This window comes from Varroa destructor, unplaced genomic scaffold (genome assembly GCF_002443255.2).
Source record: "Varroa destructor unplaced genomic scaffold, Vdes_3.0 BEIS01000001.1, whole genome shotgun sequence".
NCBI lineage: Eukaryota > Metazoa > Arthropoda > Arachnida > Mesostigmata > Varroidae > Varroa > Varroa destructor.
The window spans coordinates 16,577,344-16,592,797 of record NW_019211454.1 but is presented as its reverse complement, the minus strand read 5'-3'; the positions used below and the strand labels follow the sequence as shown (position 1 = coordinate 16,592,797).

Sequence of the window (15,454 nt, the reverse complement as noted above, 5' to 3'; positions counted from 1 at the left end):
ATATATATGTATTTTACGTTACGCGTCTTTGTCGCAGCTATTGAATCACATTGGAACCGATGAAAAACTATTCATTAATGGTGATGCATAATCCTCTAGGGCATGTGCGAAGGCTGCTCGCTAAGAAGGGTGAACCACACCAATAAGCACAACTGCCACTGCAATTATTACGGTTATAGGTAAAGAAGATATTCGAAATTGACACTTATATTGCACGACGTGAACCTGTACGTCTTATACATACTTATACATGCAGAGAGATAAGTACTTAGATGCAAAGTCATCGAAGGGTCTGCTATCTACTTTACCAATAGAAAGTTATGGACGATATTTGTTTTCATTATATGAGAACATTCCCTATCGATGGGATTGTATATGCAATGTAGTGGATTAGAGGTAGCCATCCTAGGCCTGGTCGCCTAGAAGAACTTTCACTGGACACCATCGTAGACGTGACATATTGTTCAGGTCGTGTGCAACAAATGACCTGGATCCCTTGGGCAAGTAACTAGATGGGTACGTCGTTACCGATGCCGTTGGAGAGCCTCAGGGAGAACGACAACAGCAATTCGAGCTCCAACCCGTCTTATAACTCAACTTAATTAGTTTGATACATACGTCTTCCTTGCCTTAGTTTTCTGGGTATCAATGAACAACTAAAAATTTATAAGCCAAATAGAACTGCTATTTTCTGTGAACTTTCCAATTGTTTACTCATATAGACATTCCTTCGTAAAGCCCTTATTCTCATTATCAACCTGTCTTAAGACCATTCCTTTTCAATTCTCTGCTTCTGCTTTTCGTTACCCTTTAGCTGAACTCATTTAACCAAATGTATAGCAAGCCCCAGTTAATTTCTCAGAAAAAAACCACCGCAGCTAACTACAGCCGATACGTATTTTTTTTCATAAACTATTCTTGCTATTAGCATGATTCGGATCTATTTGCGGAACAGCTTATTTGCCATGCTTCATCATCATTGTAATCATAAGCATAGTTGTCAATTTACCACTTCGCACACTCTGCGGGATTACTAGTTCCCCCATCCGATTCCTTCAGTGCGGTGCCTCACAGCTCCCTCTGTTCCCTTCCTGCCTTTGCTCTATGTATCCCATATTCGGGCGGTCGAATTGCGCTGTCCAATCGGCCCCGTCGGCGCACCGGGCCATCGAAGTCACTGTTCCCAATGAGCCCTACTCGTCAACGACCATTAGCCTGTTAGTCTAGCTTAGTGGCAGCCCAAGCTTTTGCGCCTTTGGTCCCCCGGTGGGTTATTGGTGTCTCGTTGGCGATAATGCCCAACAAGACGATAACGAGTGCCGACACAGCAGCATCATTGGTAGAAGCCCATCGTCAATATCTCATTGCTACTAGCATTAGCGTCACCATTGGCGTCATGGCTAGCTCTCATCATCACTGTCATAAGCCATATTGTCAAAGAACATCGTCGCCTTCAGTGCGACGTCGGCCGAGACGCTCCTGTATAAGTACCTGCCTTTGCGTCACCCACGGTGGCGAGCGACGCGCCTACTTTGTATCGGCTACCTTTGCCGCTGCTGACGCCACGGTTGGGGCCACCGCAAGAACTCTACCATTTCCTCATTTTGTCCCGATTTTCGCTCTCTTTTTGTCACGAGCCCGCACACGGAGACACACAACCTACACATGGACAGACACAAAGACTAAACCTCTTTCCTTCCTACACTCGCTCAGTTCCCAACGATCTTAGCACTCCGTTTGCTTGAGCGGCTCTTACTGGGCTCATCAACCGGACGCCATAATAGACGAAAGGGAGAGAGAAGTCGACGCATAGAGGCTTTTTGCCGCTTCGGTCTACCGTTGGACTAGGTGTAGTAGCCTGGGACGCTCCTTCCGAACATGAATAGGGCATCGAACAGACTGGTGCAGACTGCATAAAACGGAGCAGCCGCAGGCAACGGCGAGCAACTCCCTCCGAACTCGCCGAGGATTTGGGACCGACCCCAAACGGTACGCCAAGATTGAGTGCTTCTTTCTTTCTGTATCTGACCTCCTTTTTCCTGTTTTCTTTTGGAGAAGGGAAAGCTGAAGAACACACGGGGCCGCGAAGGCAAGCTCCGTTTGGATGGTGAGGCCAACAAATGCCTCTAGACGGAGTCGGGCACAACCGGTTGTCTTCTGGGTGTTTAGCGACAATATAGGGTACTATGGGTGAGGAGTAAAATATACACTCTCCGAACAGTGGGATGAGGCAGTAACCTCTTTGCTAAATGGACTCACGCCTCGGAGCGCCTGTCTCACGCCACCTGAGTCATCCGGTCGAATGAAGATGTGCGAGAAAAATAGAGAGGGTCAGACAGAGTTCTGATAGGAGAATGAAACCGTCCTGCATAAGATCTGTGTGTATGTTACAGCCAAAAAGCAACTATTAACGGGCGTGATAAAGGTAACAGTAGTAATATCAAAAAGCAGAAAGTAGCTCAGCTAAACAAATGTGGTTTGGCATCACCCGTCGTCATACGCTTCTTGCTCGTAAAGATTAGCCATCTTGAAAGCTATCGGCTGGACAACGCGTCGCTGAATCCAGTAAAATGATTATCATTAGTAGTTGTAAGAGTGGACAATGCAATCGTTGCCCAGTGCGATACTCGTTATCTGAAGGTGTATCCAGGGGACATACAGCAGGTCCCTAGAGTATAATTGAGAGCCGTATATAATGTCACATTGTAATAAGAAATTTGAATAGAACAGTATGATGAGTAGATGATAATGGCTACGGGTAGTGCAGCAGTTCGGTCTTCAATCTACGGTACATCAACGAAAAATCACGGTACACCACTTGTTCGAATGTGCATATGTGGCCGAGTTGTGGATATGTATACCTTTGTGTTATATAACTGTATATTATATAGCAGTTCCGTGCATTGTATGATATGTAAATGTATCGTAGTAGTAATTGTTCAGTTGATCTGCCATTAAGAGAAAGTTAAATACGTCGTTTGAGAAAATTGATTTTTCCCATCTGAACGCCTGTCTTTCACCAATACAGGTTAACAAAAACGGTCTGTACAAGCTGCCTTCTAGCCGAGAGAAAAAAACGAGCTAAGCACTCTATCAGAAAAGGAAGTTAAAATGTAACTCCGTTTTTGCATGAAACGCACAAGTTTAGAATTGTACCTTCCACTTTATAGATAAATATTGCCTTTTGAAGACACAATTTCGAATATTGATGTAATGGTCCACGCTGCTCGACCGATGCTGCATCGTTGCCAGCTTCTAAGCAGAACTTAGACCAACTCAGAAAGATATTGTCAGTGATCTCAAAAACATGATTGAGCTCTAAAACCCGTTAAATAACCTGACGGGCTCAATTCCATATTTAGCAGGAAATGCCGTTCCATTAAGTAAAGGTTAATTTTCATCAGCCCGTATTACATATAATACCTATGCTATCAACAAGGTTATGTGGGATGTATATTAATAAAAAAAAGAACTAGTCGTGCGAAGTATCCTATAAAAACGCTGCTTCTTTTCAAAGCTGCTGAATAAGCAGCAATTTCCAATAGTAGATCGCGCCTCTCGACGATGCCGATCAACTATTGGACCGGCTATAGCCTGCAATGTACTCACAAGATGATAGCGTTTTGCTGCGATCCTTAGCGGTACTCGCGCAAGAGGATCGAACCGGTAAAAGCATTAAATACTCTTTCCTTTTCTAACATAAATTAGAAACGGCAGCGACCTGAGGTCTGAGCGCACCTCCATTTGTATGTACGAATGTCTCTGACACGATCAAGCACATAGATATTAAGTCAGAAATGAGTCTATATCAGACGAAACGGGCGAACAAGCGACTACCTATTCTAGCTACACGAAACTGCTATCGGCCAGTGGCATGCCAGCCTGCGTCGGACACGTCAGAATAGATCTTGAAGAAACGATGACACTTTATGGCCCCTCTGTGCATGGGCGAAATTGGGCGGTGCTATGTGTCTTTCGGGCCAATAGCGGGAAAGCCACTCGCCTGCGTCCTTCTCGGTACTTAGTAAGTCGGATGGAAAAGACTTTTTGGGCAACCGGTCGCCTGCTGGCCATAGACTAATCCGTGGGTCGAATGTTTGTTTCAAGGTGTCCATGTGTCGATGTGTGTTCTAGAAGACCCATGTGTAAGTGGTGGGAGTCGGGGGTTTGTGCAAAGTCACTTTTCCACCACTCCACATTGGGGTTTCTCTATCCGCTTAGCTGACTTGTACATAGGGGGCCAAACGCTGCCGCTCAGAGGTAAAGCATAGTGAAGAAACAATAGGTTATACTGCTGTTAGTCCCAGTGGTCATATGAAGGGCTGCGGCAAGCTCCTCTAAACTCATGGAAGCTAAAATCCACTTCGAGCGTGCGACGAGTATCGTACAAATGTTCTTAGAAGAGTGTCTTTATTCTCTTATATTTTTAAAGTAAACTCTTCCTAAAACAGAGTTATGTGTTAGTCATGAACTCTTAGTACTTTCATCATTAAAGTTAAATTCAAGAGCACATATATATAACTGTACATTCGGGATATATAGTTTATGACAGTATAAGATTATTATTTATCAGGTTATAATATTTCAATAAAACTGAAGTTTGTTATAAAAAACAATAAGTAGATCAACAGAAAAGACACTTAAGGAAAGGTTTAAATTGTCTGGTTGTTACTAAGATCTCAAATATAAAATCGATACCGATTTCAACGGCTATAAACGATCGAGAGAACGCATACTTTTTAAAATATACCGATAATTACAAATTGAAGGATTGAAGAAATTAACGGAATGATGCGTTTCTGGCACATCCTTCGTACGATGTTCTATCGCGCGATATAAATTTATTGAGATGCCAAGTAGTAATTAACGTAGCGTTTCTTGATTTGCAGCTGGTATATGCTTATAGGTTGTGTTGACATGCGGCTGGTCAAAACCGCAGCCGTTCGGAACAGTTTTCTCTTAACTCCCTATATAAGGACCTTCCTGCGTTCGTAAGGCAGGCGGACGGTAGGCTCTGCGCGACGTGATTCGATTTCTCAGGAAAAGAAATATTGCGCCGTTCTTCACCACCATCTACCCGTCCTTGCCAACGAGTCAACGGACTCGACGCGATACACGGCGTTCGCAGGGCCCGCGTCTATGGAATGATTTCAATATTTGAGATGGTCGCCTTCGACCGATCCGCTCCTCGCTGTTGCCCCGCTCCCTGGGGCTGCCGCCGGAGACCTGAATCCGGCCACAGCCCGAGGCTTTAAAGCTATCTATCTGTCGATCCCTCAACCATTCTAGCGCCACAAGAAAAAATGCACGGCACCACCATTGGCGAAACCGGACGGAGGCTTAAAAACGCAAGTTTGAGTTTGCTAACATTCAAAAAAGATTGACCAAACTAAGCATCAGTACAAGCCTGATGCAGCCGACGATGCTCGAGATATTCTTCATATCAGCTGTTGAACTTCACGATAAGGTTTCGGTGAATTCAACATGTCGAAGGCGGCCTTTACCGGAACTTAACAGGAGAAGCTTCCGTGACTGAAACATTACGAGGAGAATTTTGATCGACAATATAAGACTAACGAAAAGTGAAGGAGGCTGCGTCACTGGATCTATACCGTTCATATATTTTAATCCGAATTTCTGTTGTAGTTGCTTGTTGTGATCTTTGACATCCTCTTACCGTGTCGAGACATTATATTTTATAATTATAAAAATGATTTTTAATACTATAAGTGATATTTATTGTGAGTATAATTTAATGCACAGCTGCGAAACGCGAGCAAAAAAAACGATTAAATAATAACAGCAAGGCGAAAACAGGCAGGTGAACAGTCGAAGGAGCGTACAACACTGCAAACTGAACTTGCGACACCGTTCAAGATCCGGTAAAGCTTAGATTTTCACTACACGCTACAAGCGGAATCTATACGACCATACTTCCCTGCAACTTTGCCCAGGCCAGGTTACATCGCGTCGTTATTCCAACGGCATAAACATAGGGGTGGGGTAGGTCGTGAGACCTGCCATCTCTCTCGTGTTGGTCTCATCCTCATTTGATCTAACAGAGGCTCTTCGAGTGACTGGCATATCGATGAACTCCAGTAAACTCCATTGCCTTCTACAGTCGGTTCAATCGGTTTCCACTCGTAAATCGGCTAAGCGGCATAGGCTTTAGCACGTGCTCCAGCCGTCGACCAGTGGTGGCAAAATTGCGCATCGGGTGCAGTATGCCAACTTGAAAATGTAGCGTATTCAGGGTAATCAAAAAAAAAAAAAAAAAAAAGTCGTCGCTGCGCTATTGGACTTTAGCTAATGAAAAAAAAAATGTGAGAATTGAGTGCAAATTTAATCCTTCTACATTCGTTTATATACGTTCTGCAATATTCCACAGACTATTTTCTCACTAAAATAGTTATTTATGGTGCACTATAATATAATAAGTTTCGTATTTTTAGATAATTCATTAAGTCAATTGGTTCAACGTTAGGCGCAACGTGGATTCTAGTTCGTGCACAGCAACCTTCTCCATTACCCTGTATGTCCCGCAGTGCAGCGTTCTTTTCTATGCTTACCTAACGTACGATCTCGGTATACCTGATATAAATAGATTTAGCCATATATACCAGTTAGCTGCCATGCAATTAGGGTGGCTTAAGAGTGCTCAATATTCAATAGCCAAACGAGGGACCCTACGTGTTTGTAGGTATACCCCAGCATCAAGTGCATAACGCTAAATGTTCAGGATTTATGATCCGGCCGAATCGTAGATGGTACACAAGGCTAGACACATCGATTGGAGGGGTATCTAGTTTTTTTAACAGCTCGGGTTTAGGTTTCCTAATTGCACAGAGCAATATGGCTGAAATCTAACTTTATATGTCTACATCTATGTCATAGTGCATAGACAGAGTTACGAAGGACTACAAATGTAGCCGCGAACGATTGCTTAGTTCCGTCAAAGTCAGAGGGCGATCGTACAAGATCTATGGCTTCTTGACAATTTGTCGTTTTTGCTGCATTTTAATAGCAAAGGTGAATATCAAAAGACATCAGATTTCCTGTACTTAAAATATTAATAAAACTAAGTAAAATTTGACAAACTCTAAATATAGTAAATGAGAAGCAGTTTGTGATAAATTAAAAAAAAGGTGCATCAAAGTTTGCATCTGCAATTTCCACTCTTAACCTAGTTTTTCGCTGCTTTCCCCACATTGTGCTGCCCGTACGCCATTATGCTAGTTTACTCGAAGACAAGTACATGCTCAATGCTTGTTGTTCTACACACAATGCTATAAATACGCCTGGGTTGGCATCACCATGGCTGACTGTATCCCATAGACATAAGAACAGTACTATTACCACAAGGACTTGCCGAGCGTCAACTGCAGCCTCCTAACGCCCGTACACCCCCGGGAATGTCGCAAGCTTCTGTCTGTCGTAGGCTTCCTCCTGATTCTTGACAATCTTCATGGCTATCCATTCCCCCTAAGGCAGCAATCAAGATACGACGACGACGCCCCTTCGCATCGCACAGCTATAGCCTGCTTAGACTTGCTATGAGCTCTCCCAGAGGTCTGGCGAGAGGTTCTGCAGGGAGCATTACCCGGAAGAAGTTGCTTGTCGGCCCAGACGCAAGTTAGAGGCACTGGACAAAGATCCAACGCAACGCGTCCAGCAACCTCGTCGTCTCACTAGCTGGGAACAGTCGCTTGCGAGAAGGATCTGCTGGCCCTGAGTTCTGCGACCGTTGCGGGTATGGAGGCGGCTCAGACCGGGCAGATGGAGCATTAACCCGCCTGGCCGACGCGGGTGAAGAGAGAAGCTGAAAAAAAACGCCAAAACACAGGGTGGAATAGTGTTCGTGCAGTGTTCCACTTTGTGGGTTCGACCCACTAAGGGTCGGTCGGCTGTACCAACATCATACAGCTACGGCAACGACAGCCACGGCGAGGACTCACTGTTGCTTTCTCTTTTTTCTGTTCTTCTGTGACTGCTCTCGTCCAGACGACGCTGCTCTATCCCGTCTAGAGCAACAGTACAGTACAGGACGGCGGCCACGACGAAGGGACACAGAGGAGCCAGATACGTATCGTTCTAACTGAGCAGGCGGTAGGCGGTGGTAGTGGGCGAACTAAGGTCGTTGACGCGATGTTGTGACCACGATGAAAAATGGACTCGGATTTACTTCCCACGGCCGCGGATCCTCATTCTTGTCGTCGTCCTTTTGCCGACACTGCCGCTGCCTTCGCGTCGAGTTCCTCTTCACCGAGTCCTCACGTTGTCTTGCACAGGCCAATTGCGCTGCTCGCGGCTGTTAACGTTCGTTGCAGCTGTTCTTGTCATAAGGGATGAATGTCATGAGATGGATCGAGGCAGTTTCAGTATCTCGTCGAATTGTAGATGGTTGAGGCCTTCGCCATGATAGCACAGCAGATACAATCATAGTAATAATTGAAATAGTGCTACGGGTCGTTAGGTGTGTGCGAAAACTGGAATATGGGGAAAGTTTTACGTTCAGTATTGAGTTCTATGATCCGACTCCGTGGAGGTAATTGTTGTTTGTAGAATGTGCTAGGATTGTATTGAATTGTATGATGGCCGCTAACAGTTCGCACCGATTAGGAAGGAAACAAAGTATCGCCGGAGGAGCGTGAATGGAGTAAAGCAAGACTATTAACGTCAATATGATTTTTTGCCTTTTGAAATTATCTGGAAGTAACACAACGATGTAACTTCCTAAAACTTAAAAAATAACCCGACAACAGGAAAAAATATGACCTTACCAAATGTGATCAAGCCACATCAAATCTCGATATGACACATCTCATGTTTGCACGCAGGCGAAGAATATATTGTATCGTAGATAACGTTTTTAATGTTTAGTCCTATTTATCAGTTTTGTTTTTTTTTTTTAATTTATTTCTTAGTAAGTCGTAGTTTCGGCTGTTCTTCAAAGCGTTTTTCTTTTATTGTAATGAGAATGATCCGGATTTTTCTCAAAATAACAATATATATATATATATATATAAAGAGATTTTTATCAAAACAGAAGCCGTGCACTAATGCAGTTATTATTCTAATTTAATTTTTAACAAAGTGTACAAGAAGTTAAGATATTATAGAAGTTGGTATTATTAGATTTAACGATGGTGATGGCGCAATGCATTGTCGTTTTTTTTCTTTTCTTGTCTTTCGGTTTTACGAGGTAGCTTCCCTAGCTCAAGGTAAAAGAAAATAAACATAAGAGACGATTCGATAAAAATGTTTTTCACGACAGGTATTTGTTAGCCGTCCATCTGTGTCTGTTTTGTAAACTTCAAAGCCGTGCAACTTGTACAGATATTCAAAGTTATTAATAGACATGTGTTTATGTTCAGGTAGTCTGCTTAATATACTGCATAATTATTTACAAGATAATATAGCTAAATTTCGTACAAAATGCACAATAATTTACTGATAAAAGAAATAAACACTCTATGATATTGGTAGTTTGGAGGATGTCGACTTCGAAGGTAAATGAGGTTCTCTGTCATCAGTTTTTAATTTTCAACAGTCATCTTTCTCAGATAGGGTTGCTTTATAACGCGGACCATTCATGCGCTTCAAACCGTTCTAGGTAGGTAGTTCAAAGTAGCTAACAATGTTCTATATATAATCTATTTGAGTATTTGTCCCAAACTATGTTACTACTAGAAAACTTAGAAGTTTCACTATAAAAAACAAATAACCTAAAAAATCCACCAACGTAGGCATCTTTAAACATACATGTCCTAAATGTAGGTACAAACATCAATATTTACTCTCTTCATTACGCGACCACGAAATATGTGTGTTTCCGAATATTGTTACTAGCAGCGTTTAGAACTAGTGTCAATGCAGGATTTCCTTTACGCAGCAGCCGTCGTCGGACACGGTTGTTTTTCTCTAAATTACTTAAGAAATTATTTTCCCAATATATTTAACATAAACAAGTTAGTGGAATTAAATATTCAAAGATAAAATTATGTCCTGATTTCATATGGCCTATCGAAACTCGGACAAGAACACAAAGTTTTTCAAATGTCCCTCACCTGCTATGAAAATACGAGTTATTGAAAAACGTCGTATAAACGCTTTACAAAATACATCTTTGTTCTCTTCTGTTAGAAATAAACCTATTCAAATATGGCAGCAAGACGCACAGTTTGAACTATACCAAATCACAATCGCGTCTGAAAGAAACATGACGATAATGATCGGTTATCTCTACGCTTAACCTGGACATGAACATGATGGTACCTCGTGATCGTTTTGAGTTAGTATGTTAAATTGCAACTATTTTAGAGGCTGCTTTTGGTCACAAAAACTGCACGGAATAGTTAACTCATAGCCAGTTACAGGTCTAGGTTTCCAACCTTAAGCAAACAGAGCAAATATCTATAAGAACCTGCTCGCCGTTCGCTAAGGTGGGTTTTTGCATACGAAACCAATTCCCTCCGCGAGACCACTAACCCGACGAAACAGACGCCTCTTATTTCGGTTGGCAAGACGACACTTGTAAATTCATTGTAATTTTGTGTTCTTGTCGTTTTCGTCGACGACATTGTTTCGTGTAAAAGACGAAAATTCGCGGTATACGTTTGGATGCTCTTCCCGTCGCATCACACCTCATACGTGGCTTGAAGTTGGAGACACTTCACATGCTGGCAGCTGCGAAGTACAACGGACTCGTGTTTATCGGTGCGTACACTACCTATGTGAGCCGCTTGACGTACCGCAGAATCAAAGAGTTCCTATAGAGCTAAGCGTGCAAGCCGCTTGCCGCTTGAACGAGCGTGTCGCCTCCTAAAATCCGAGGAATTCGCTTAGCTAAGGGGGTGAGTTATAAGATGGGAGTAGAACAAGAGGCTCGCTTGTTTCTATTGTTCCACTACCCCTCTCTGTCGACGTTGATCTGCCTCGAGGTGATCTGAAGTTTCTCTGAACCACCTTGAGAAGCTGCAGTATTCGTGGCTCGTACTCATTTTGTTGATGATACGCCTATTCCGTTTCCACTTCCGAGGGATTCGTGACGTATAGTGACGGTGAGGGGATGTCCACTTACAGCTGCTGCTAAGCAAGTACAAGACGCCTCTTAATAAAAATTACCGTCACGACCATGAAGGTCGCAAGTTAGACGTAGGTTGCGAGATGTTCTACCAGCTTGTCCACTGTGTTTAGTCTTCAGAATTTGGCCACGAATAGTAGTCGGCTGAACGTCGCACTCCGAACCACATCAATAACCAAACAGAATTTGTAATTCGTGATTGTCCACGCAACACGAAGCAAAAGACTTTTGTGTTTTTATTAGTGTTTCACCTAAGAAGCCCCTTTACGAAAGCGAGAGCCCAACCCTGGTCATTCACGCCAACGCGAATAACTCGCAAGGGGCAGATAATGTATGGAGATGATCGGTTGATTACCATGTCGTCGTCGTCGTCGTCGTCGTCGCGTTCACTTTTTCTTTCAAATATAAAGCTTCCCACAGTGAGAAACATCTTTTTCACGACTTCGCACTCAATGGTGTTCATGGCACGAGCCACAAACCAGCATAAATAAGAAGACCACCCGTCTTTGGGACTCTCCTGGGAGTGTAAATCACCTCTGAGAATCCTGTATGGCTAAGAGATGTAGCAGTGCGTATCAGCAGGTCACTTTGTATTTTCAACGTATTTATGCACTACAAAATGTTTTCGATGACCAGGTCTCGATAGAAACAGCGATAGGCGGTCAACTTACAAATTTTCGATGAACACCCATTTTTAGCGGAAAGATTGGTTACACAACGACCAACCTTATCACGGCAATAATTTCGGTAATCATGACATCTTTTCTGTCGAATTTATTGATGTCCGTGCTATTCGATCCTGTAATTTACCGATACATTTTTGGCTTTTTAGTTTACGTTTGCATAAGAGGAAAGCTAAGCAGTAAAAGAGGACAAAAAACTATCCCCAACGTGTGTGCAAATGGTTTTTTTCTCATGATTTTTACTGTCTTAGTCGTTATTGCTTAATCGTCGCTTCGTATGTTTCTGTTCTCATGAACTGTCGCAATGAAATGTACACTAAACACCTAAATATCGGTGTAGCAAACATACACTCCTATAAGGGCTTGACCGAACCTTATTTTATGTAGGTTTCATATCACACAGGTGTTCGTGCTGCGTAACGTATTCCCACCATATCAACTCCATTCTACCTGTTGTCTGATACAGCGCCTATCTAACGCTATTAGGTTAGCTCGCTGCTATGGAATAACGTGATCATGATAGGTCAGCCGGCAGCCAGTACTGGCGAGTGACTTAGGGCCGCTTTCTGTCGAAGGCAAGCCTAAGAACCTGCCATTGAACGTAACGGATTTCTGCTGTTTGTACGGTATCAGCAGTCGCTAGTAATGCTAATAACGGTGGCAGCGACGGTATTTGCTGACGATACAGTAGTAACTTAGTTCACACGGCGGATGTAACCCTCTTCTAGCCTCGCCTTAGCGCGACAAGCCTGCATTCTCCACTGGTTGTCCAGCGCGCAGGTACCAGTTTTTCGAAGCACTCACCTACTCAGTGTCGTTTCGTCTGTTAGAGCATTGCGCTACATACGACCGTACAATGCTTACCTCATTCCACGTCGAACATAGAGAGAGAGAGAAAATCGAAAGGGGTTGTCCTTTACACACTTGTTAAGCTTGCGGCGCGTAATTTAAGCAGGCGGCATGTAGTAGGCGGCTGGGACAATACTAGGCACCGCCACGTCCTCGGAAATCACGTTTTCTACCGGGTGGCATTTCTGTTACAGGTTGGCCGTTCTTCTGACCTGTTTCAAGAGACCATTTGCTCTTCTCCGTCTAGCCTTCCTTTTTGTTTTAAGATACTTGCGCCTCTACTTCCAACTCTCGGCGTCAGTGACGGCTACCGGTCAAAGCAGCACGAAACAACGGGGATATTCGTATAGGAACAGGCCAGCAGAAAACGTAGGCAGAACAAAACGACAGCAGCGCAGAAGGTGGCGGCGGTAACGGCAACGTGGGTAGACATGTGTATGCAAAGAAACAAAGAACTAGATAGGGATTGCTATTCAGTTGGTATTAAAGCGCGGTTCCACCGAGCTCAGTAGTACTGGAGATATCGGCCACGTGCTAGGGGCTACGGTAGACACAGAGAGTCAGATTTAACGGACCGTCCGAGGCAGCGACTCATTTGTATAAACAGAATATCATTCCGCTTTTTCCTGACTGCGTCGGCTGTCTGCTTTCCTTTCTCATTTTTGGTTTGGGCTTGGGTTACCACCCAACGTAACGTTCATGTTGTCACACTATCGTGAGACCGTGTGTGCGTATGCTGTCTGAATCAGTAGGACCCCTCCAAGGGACTTTTTCCAAGATCAGTCTACGAGGTCGTTTGTCCCTTCCCCCGACCCCTATAGTGTGTCCTTTTCTCGTTCAGCCCATTTGGTCTCCTTGGTAACGTCTCCGTTGCTCTTTGACCTACTCGCGAAGCGATTACACCGTGCACCTACTAGAATGGAGCTGTGGGCTTCCTCCGCCTGCGCGGCTATTCTACGAAAAGAGACGAAGTAAAGACTGAAGAAACGAGAAACAGTGAGGAAGAAAATGCGGCTGACCGAGAGAGAGGCAGAGAGGGAAACTGGTAGAAAAGGCAGGGTGAAACAAAAGTGTCCTTCTTGCCTCTAATACTTCGGCGCAGTAGCTTTCGTCTGAATAGTGAGCGAGTTCATATAAAACACAAGAAGCTGCAGACGATGAGCTAGACTTGACATCATGCAGCTGAAGTCGGGGGCAGGTAGGTAACGTCGGATAAGGCAAGGGCTAGCGAGCTCTGGGGAGTCTCAAGCTCTAGGGAGGAGTGAACGAGGGGCGGATGAGGGAGGACTTCCCTTTGCAAGAATGAGAAAAGCGCCTTCGTGTCTGCATGGTGAATCTATCTCGCGCCTCTATCTAACGCAATCTCTCTGGTACTCTTTTTCTCTTCATGGGCAAATCACCTACGTAGAGATCGCCTCCCTTGTCCGGCTGACCTGTTTCAGCAACGCTAGGTTACTGGTAGGTCGTTTCGGTGCGGTCCGGCCATTTGTAGAAGCACCAGCAGCAGCAACTAGTTCAACAGCCTGAACAACGGTCCGTAGATTCGGCTAGAGCACTGGCAGCAGCTAGTAGACCTTCAGCAGCGCTGGTCTTAGCGCTCGCCATGTGGCACGAGGTAACGAAGTCTGCGGCAGCGTGCGAGTCACTAACGGTATACGTCTAGTTGTCTCAAGTAGATATCACTATGAGACGACGACCGTATCCAATTGAGGCCCTTTGTATAAAGCGTAGGTTATAGCGAAATACAGCCAGTCAGTGTCGTTAAGGAGAACGAAGCAAAAAAAGTGGTGGTATTGTTTTAAAAAAGTCTAATTTTTTTTTTGGTCGTTTTGTATTTTTCCCCCTTTGTAATAAAATGGTATTTTGTTTTAGTTACGTTAGTGAAAAAGTAACGCATGAAATGTTCTATTCCCTCAAAGGGACCTTAGGAAAATGAAAATGTTCACTTATCAATTAAAGATAATGCAAAAGCAGACTAAGCTTAAAATGGAAATCAAATCTTGTTCACCGGGTCGTTACTATATATATTCAGAAGAACGTTTGACCACATTATAAAACAAACGGTACAACGCTTCACGCTTCGTCATATAAAAATGCAGTTAGAAATTATTATACGTGCAACATAATAAATCCGCAGCAGCAAGCAGCCATCGCAGGATGCTGGTTTGGGCCAAAAGCCCACATATAAGCTGCGCGTTTATTAATTCAAACTATGGACCCGATGAGAAAACAACCGGTCACTCGGTTAAAAGGTTTACAGACAAGTTGGGTTATTATGTATAAGTTCTATTTGTAACTGTGAAATGTGTAGCGGAACGTTCGTGTTAAATAATCCTAGTTAAACTATTGACAGGCGCTACGCAATGGATCTAGTGGTGAACAGCGCCACCAAGCGAAGCGAGGCGTAATGAGCCGGTTAAAAGTAATCTAGTTGTTGTATTTCATTAGCACCTATTACGTAGGGCAGTAGGGCCTTGAATCACCTGAATAGCTCTGACTGCCATACTCAGAGTCTCAACCACAAAGATTATAACATACGTTCAGTCTATTCGTGTTATGATTCGCCATATCTTGCCACTTCCCGATAATTGTTCCGTTATTTTTGCTAAACAACGGATTGCGTAAGTTATCAGTAAAGCTTTATTTGGCGACAGGTTCAACCATAATGTTAACTTTTCAAGTCCGGCTATTGTCCTGCAAGTATCTCTATCTAGTTATCGATTGATATCTAACTTTTGTTGACAAGCTGGTTCACCACATGTCCTAGCAGCGCATTAAACATGTAAATTGTCTCGAGTCGTGCGGCAAATGACGCCGTCAGGCCACTCTCCAAGTCGCT

General features: G+C 43.7%; 1 long non-coding RNA gene across 1 annotated transcript; it reads left to right on the top strand.

Annotated features, from left to right (window-relative positions):
- The first annotated feature begins 2,439 nt into the window (after positions 1–2,439).
- Positions 2,440–5,729, top strand: LOC147758312 (uncharacterized). Its single transcript, XR_015328033.1, has 2 exons — positions 2,440–2,809; positions 4,890–5,729. It is a non-coding gene; the product is annotated as an uncharacterized LOC147758312 (long non-coding RNA).
- Positions 5,730–15,454: the final 9,725 nt, after the last annotated feature.